This window comes from Caloenas nicobarica, chromosome 3, assembly GCF_036013445.1.
Source record: "Caloenas nicobarica isolate bCalNic1 chromosome 3, bCalNic1.hap1, whole genome shotgun sequence".
Taxonomy (NCBI): Eukaryota; Metazoa; Chordata; class Aves; order Columbiformes; family Columbidae; genus Caloenas; species Caloenas nicobarica.
In genome coordinates, this window is record NC_088247.1 from 87,964,228 (window position 1) to 87,971,633 (window position 7,406).

Consider the following 7,406-nt stretch of genomic DNA (forward strand, 5'->3'; position numbering starts at 1 on the left):
GTGAAAGAACTGTAGTTCAGAACAAGTAAGGTATTTATATTCTGGAAGTCACCTCTTTCCTTCAAAAACTGCAAAGCTACCTTCCTTTCGAACAAATAAGGCCAGCTAAAGCACAGGCCCAAATGGTGTTTCAGTAGAGCTTTGCAGCTGGAGCCATTCACTGTGGCAGTGTCCCTCCGGCTGACAACGCCAGGACTGTGAAGGGTCAAAGCAAACCACCCAAGTGAAATGCAGTGAAATGTGCAAGTGTGCAAGGGGGAGAGTGAGCAGAAGTGTCAGAGGTGGGACTGCTGGTCTAAAGAGCAGGGATAGCTAGCCAGGCACGGCGCTGCATGAAACACACTTATTCTTGTGTGGAGTTTGCTGCCTTGCTTCATTTGCTTAATTGTTTGTTTTCACAGATAGCACTGGGTTGTGCAATCATTTTCTTTGAAAATGGGATTCAGCTCACATTATTTCACCTAACTGGGCTGTTGTTGAGTGAAAGAAAAGCTGTTTTTCTGGCAGCCCTGGTCCGCAGCCAGTGACATGTACTCGGGATGTTTCCTCAGAACAACTGCCTTGTTCTCATGTCAGGCATGTCCTGGGGCCCCAGCACAGCACTGCGCGTGGCAACTGGGAGACATGTGAGCCAGCCTCCCCAAAAACTAATGGCACACACATCCAGCTGTGGCATAAAGTCACTTTGAATGGGCAGGAGGGGCTTTTTGCCATTTGAGCTTCAGTGTTACAAGCATTAAAAGGTAAAGCAGCTTAAGCATTTAGTCCAGGGTAGAGAGTGTATTTTGCAGCTTTTGAAACTTTTGGGGAAGATGGAAAAAAATGGCATGTTGTTATTTCTAAAAGGTGAGGGAAGCTTTATTCCAACTCAGCCTGCTTCTCTTTTATTTGCAAACTGGTTGGCTCTGGACATGGGCTATCTAGATATGCATGCATTGCTGTAAGAGTTGTTTTATGGCACACTTTCGGGGAAAACAAACTGCCAGGTGCTCATAGCAAGTTTTTTTGGAGCAAGGACTGTGTGTTTTCCTTTGTTAGGAAAGCGGCTTGTCCTTTCTGAGTGCTACTGCCTCACATCGTAATTCCTTTGTTAGGAAAGCGGCTTGCCCTTTTTGAGTGCTGCTGCCTCACATCATAATGGTAAGAGTGCACTGTCCTGTGCAGGTTTGGAGCTCTGCCCTGATGGTCCTGTGGTGCCCCGCAACATAATGCAGATGGATAAGATGTGAGTGGATAAGATGCTAGTTCACCCACAATGTAACTCTCGTGAAATGTCCAAGAAAGGGATGGAGCAAACCTGAACTATATTTTTTGCTACCAGGGTAGAGATAATATATTAGATTCATTGATGATCCACAAACTCACATCCCTTCCTCTGTCATCCTTTGGAGGAGTTAATATTGCCCCTTGGGGAGAAAAATAACATATATGGGAATACAGACAATATTGAAAAGCAACTTCTCTACCAAACTATCGATGTCAGAAGCTAAGCTCTTTGACCTATAGCTTAGTTCCAGAAAAAACCCCTTCTTTTTAGATGAGCAGAAAATAAGCTGGAAATGATGAAACTGATCATATGTTTGAACTTTAATTTTGTTGACAGATGGCGGTTGTGTGAGTAGCTGCCCCTACGGTTTTTGTTTTAAATCATCTGGGCTTTTAACACTGACCCTTCTGTGAACTGGTGACATCAGAAAACCTATTCCCCAATTCAGATTTTGCCAATTTTATTCAAAAGTAGGTTTATTTATGAATGTCGTATTTGTAAGAAAGGGGGCATTTCTGGAATCTCAAGTGTCTTAAGCCTTGGCTATGTTTTGTTCTGCTGGTGTAAATGAAGTTTTCCCAGAACTGACACTAGTGAAGTGTTGTCTCAAGCTGAAGCTGTTTGGACCAAAGTTCCTTCCTCTAAGATTTGCCCTAAGAACTTGGTTGCGAAATGCTGAAAGGAAACAGGAATTTGGGAAATTATAGTTAGCAATGAGGACGCTGATGAGCTTGGCCAAAGACGAGGAAGGTGCTCTCTCAAATTCTGTTCTTGAGAAATGTTGTTTGGGCTGCACTTCAGTTCCAGAGCTGAGAAGTACTCCCCCAGGAGTCTGAGAGGTGGAGAATATAGGAACCTCCTAACAGGCTACTTGCCCTTGTTTTGATCTTTTATTAGCTGGAGTATTGCCCAGCCTTTTTTTGGGTGTGAAGGTGTGGCTCTGGGCAGACAGCCACCAAGGTGTGTGGGCACTTGTAGTGTCCAGAGACAGAAGGAATTCAAGAAAACTCCCCTGCTTTGAGCAACCCAGTGTGCTCTCATGAAATTGCTCACTGAACTGTATACAATATGCTCTACTTAAGGTCCTGATGAAACTGAAATATTACCTTGTGTAAACTGTGAGTCAAAAGAGCTATCAAATTTCAATTTATCCAAAACAATTTGTTGAATTCTGTTATTTAAAAAATTGCATGTTTTTGGAGTGTACAGCCAGACAGTAATACACCACTGAGATGGAAGCTTTGCAATTGTATGTATAGTTTGTGGTTTACACATCAGATAACAATCCAGTTTCAGTATGGAAATATTTAACTGGCATCCAGCTGTAGATTTGACTGGACCATTCTTTGGTTAGGGTTTATAGCCTGCACGGTTGAGTGGGCAGAGTTTCCTGACGGGATCGGGCCCCAGGTCATTTGTGGAGACAAGCCTGGGACGATCACGAGTCACTTGTGGGAAAGGGGGTGGGAGGAGGAAATGGTGCAAGGAGAACTCGAGTCACCTGTGGGGAAGTGGTGTGTGGGGACGGGGAGGTTCCTTACCTCAGACCCTAATTGCCAGGGAAGAGGCAAGGGTGTCGCTTTGGTACGTATACATTTCACAACCCTGTGGTACCCTGAGATGAGGAACCACGAATGGCTGGCAGGTAGTTGCTCCCCAGATTTTCACTCTGAGGAAGTTATAACCCCCGAATCTGCCCCTTTCATTGTAGAGGGGCTTTTGAGTCTCACCAAACTGATTTGAGAGGAGGTTGGGTCAGTGCTTGTTGACACCGTGCCCGTGTGGCAATAATCCCACACTTCCTGAAGGGAGGTGGGAAGGGTTTCTCCTGTCTTGGAAGGAGAAGGAGGTATCAGGGTTTCTGCTGCAGCTTCTTCCTTCTAGGGGAGCACTGGCGAGTGACCGGCCAGAGAAAAGACATGACTTGCGACAAGATGTATCTGTGACCCTGTCCCTGTGTCCCCAGCATTTAATCCTACTGTCAGATCTGTGGGCAGGAGGGAGTTTTTCCTTGGTCAGATAGACACCACTGGTTTTGGTTTGCTACCTTCCTGTTTGGCACGGAGCACTGACAACTTCTGATGGTTGTGTGGGGTACTGGTGCAAACCACAGTCTGACACTGCCGGGGTTTGGAGGGAGCCTTGCACTCTTCTCTCTTTCTGTGGCACGTTACGTTTGTGGTATTTGGCCTTTGCACAGCTCTGAAGTGCGGTGTGAGGTGCTGGGAGGGACTTTGTGGCCCGTGGCACACAGAATAGATGCTTTGTGGGTTCCTCTGTACTGAAGACCTATTTGCTTGTCTTTGCAGAGGACTGCACATGCTGACTGTCCAACTTCTGTGGGCCTCTGTTATGAGATTCATTTGACACCTCATTGATGTGATTCTGATGTGATTGTTGTACAGCTTTATTTATTGTTCAAGTCAAGATTGCTAACGGCCACTTGATTTGCGGGGGAGGGAGAGATGCTTGAGTTTAGTTTTATTCTTGTTTGGTAGTTACCAAAACATTGAAATCTGAGACCAATTCCTACCTTCTTCAGCAAGCAACATGTGTCTAGCACCTGGGACAAACATCTAGTGATCAACCTCAAACAACAGAACAGCTTCTCTGAAATTAGGCTTTGGTTCTTAGACCCGTAGCCATGAATAACACCTGCTCCCTATGCTCAGAGTGTAAAATATGAGCTCTAGGACAAATGATAATAAATGAGCCCAAATGAATTCTTCCCTCCAGGAAATGATACATAAGGCTGCCCCATCAGACGCTTCTCCAGGGACTGTGATGTAAGTGTAAGGTGAAGTACTATCGCAATAACTGCCTGTGTATATTCCTACCAGCTCTGTTAGCTGGGGATGCATAAGTCAGGGTCGAGATGTCTGTACACTTAGGCTGACATTACATGTAGTTTCGGCAGGAAAAAAGCTGTTCCAGTCTCTTGATCTCTCTGTAGATATTAAAACAATCCTGCTGAGCGCTAGGAACCTGTCCTGTTACCTCCACTTGCTTGTCAGTTCCTCTGCTGCTTGCTGCAAAAGGATCACACAAACATCCAGTGAGAGACAGGAAAATACAGACGGAGAGAATGAAAGGGGAGCAACTCCTCATAACCTGCTGTAATTGTCGACTATGAGACAAGAACCTAAGGTACAAAATCAACCAGAAGGACAAAGTGAGTGATGGTGCTGTGTGTTCATGAACATTTTTCTCTCTTTTCAGGAGCTGAAAATCTTTGGAAAAACTCCTGAGTGACAGAGGCAAGTGAAACTGCCAGTGGGTGGTGCATGGGCATCTCTAATGCTTGCAAATACAAGCCTAGCGCGCTGCCCGTGCCCACTGTGTGTATTCTATTTATACCACAGCAGAGGGAGCGTTGGCAAAGCATCTCAGAGGAGCAACCTTTTGTTACATCTACAGCTGCTCCCTTCCCTGTTAGTGCAACAACACAAAAATAATCACAATAATAAGGATCGTGTGGTTAATAGATTTGCTGTCTTGTGACCATGCTGCAGCCGACTCGGCCATAGCCTGGTTATTGCATCTTGTGTCCCTGTGATTTCCTACAGGGGAGGAAGCACCTGAAATACCTCAGGACCTTTAGGAGCCATTCACCTGGCTGCTTTTTTCAACAACTCACTCCATTCTGGCCATTTTTCCATGTCTGTTAGAGGGCTGGATCAAGACGTTGATTTTCTTCGTGCTGTTCTCCCCACTCAGCGCTGAGGGACTATATTTGAAATCAGAGAGTGAGCCGTGTGTTAAGAAATAGCTCTGGCACTAAAATGTTTAAAATTACTCTTTGTTTTCCTGACTTCTCTCCTAATTTAGATTATCCAAATCCAGATTCCCCCCAGACCTGCCCACAAGATGGAATTCTAAGAATATATTGTTTTGTTTAATTTGTTTTTTAACATCCACATTTCTCACATTTCCTGTTCCAGTTTCAAAGTGGGCCTGAGCTCCTCTGCTAACATTGCTCTGGCTGTTAGTTTGGGGATCTGAGAAAGGGGAGGAAAAATAAACGAAGTGCGGGGAATGCATTTCTTGCATTTCCCCCTTGTCAGCCGCAGGTTCTTTTAGGCGAGTTGGCGAAGAGTTACTGACATTCCTCTCTTTTCAGGTCAAATAGAGGGATTAGACAAGGGTATTACTAACATGGGTCAAGGTATTAAAAAATTGATGCCTAAATTTAGGCTCCTAACTTTGTATTTTGAGACCCTAAATAAAGGCTTGATCTTGTGCCCTTTGAAGTCAATGCCAAAGCTTCCACTGAATTCAATCTGCAAGATGAAGTCCTAAATTATGGTCAGGTTCTCAAAAGTTCGCAGCGTCTCACAGCTCCAAATAAGTCATCACTCAGCCTCTTTGCAAATCACGCGTCTTCCCTTAAGTGCCTAAACATGGAGCTTGTGCTTTTAGGTATTCCATATTTAAAATCCTGCCTGTTGATGCTGTCTTTCTTTCTGTCTCGGGAGCCATTAATATGGGAAAGATAACGAGGCTAATAAAGAAACATAGCTGGGACACACATTGATTTGCTTTTCTCATGAGCAGCGCTTAGCACAAACACTGTGGGTTCTATAGCAATGTCAGTATTTATTATGGTGTAACGTTAACATGGAAGGCACATGAATGTCTCTGCTGGCACCAGAATTCAAGCAAGTACATGACCATTTGCACAAACTCCACATACACCCCTCTCCTGGTAACAGGATGTTGGCAGGTGGGAAGATCACAGGATCCCGATGAAACGTAAGATGAGATGAGCAATCCTGTAGTGGTAATTTTAGAAGCTGGGTTCTGTACATTATTTACAGTACATTGTAGATTTAAGATGAGGCTATCCCGTGCCTTACCTCGTGGGTTTAATCTTTTCTGTGAGATTTCTGTGTGTGACTTTGAGCAGTGCAGCAGCTGGAGGGATTTCGTCCATCCAGAGGAGTGTTGAAATTACAGGTTATTTGTGGTAGCACTACGGCCATTCATAAAATGCTCACCTAGCAGGAGGGGAAAAGGCATCTAGGACCCACTACCAAATAAAGAAAAAAAGTACCAAGTGAGCTATCTGCTTGCTGCAGATCTGAAGTGCAGAGGCCTGACATGAGGAGGGAGCTGCTCACAGCAAACTGCGACAGAATCAGAAGCGGTTCCTTCCTTTGGGAGCTTTAATTTGGCTTTACCTTGATTTAGTGAAATATTCCGTCTATTTCTCATGGTGAGGGTCTGTAGTCTCCCACTCTCTTGGAGGACATTTTTGGCAATTGCATTCTGAATACGGGACAGTCAGGTTATTTTGGATGGACATTTGTTACTTCAGAAACCCTCTGCAACAATTAGTTTAAAAACCAAACCACACCAAAACAAAAACAGACAAAGTAAAAAAATTCTTTTGCAATATTTGAACAACACTCACCACTCCTCTGTAGAAATGTGATCCCTGAGGGGAAAGGGATTATATTCTCCTCCAGGCTTTTGACTAGGTTGGATTTCTCCCCCTGCCCGGAAGGAAGGCCGTGGGCACCAGGGCGCGGGATGCGACCCCACAGCCAGGGCAGCCGAGAGGCCGGGCGGGAGCTGGCGTCGCTCCTTGCTCAGACAGATGATCCGTCACTCACCTCCCAGCCTTCCTCGGGATCAGTGTGACCTGGGTGACATCCCCGCAAACTGCACCACGGGGTGACACAAAAACTTTAAAGAAATAAACAAAGGGAAAGCCAGGTGTAAGATATATGGAAAGCGAAGATTTTGTTTGGTTTTGTTTAGTGTGTTTCCCTCAGCCAGCAGGTGCCTCTATAGAGCCAACGCTTTGCCTGTATCAGTAGGAGTCTGTGGCACAGCACTGGAATACCTGCTTTCTAATCATAATGTGGCCTTTTCTTTCTTCAGTGTCTATTTCCCCTTCCCCTTCCTCCAGCCCATGGCGATCCCCAGGAATCTGCCAGTGTGGACAACTACGCTGTCTGCCACCCGAGGTCCTTGGAGGACGGTTGTAGGAGAGAGATTTATATATGTTGACACACGCATATTGTTACTCTATATCCCGTACAAGGAAATTTTGCATGTGACACGAATGAAGGAGCTCAGCTGGGGAATGCCTGCGGTAACCCCAGTAAGACAAAGCTGCCTTTTTGCCCTTCGA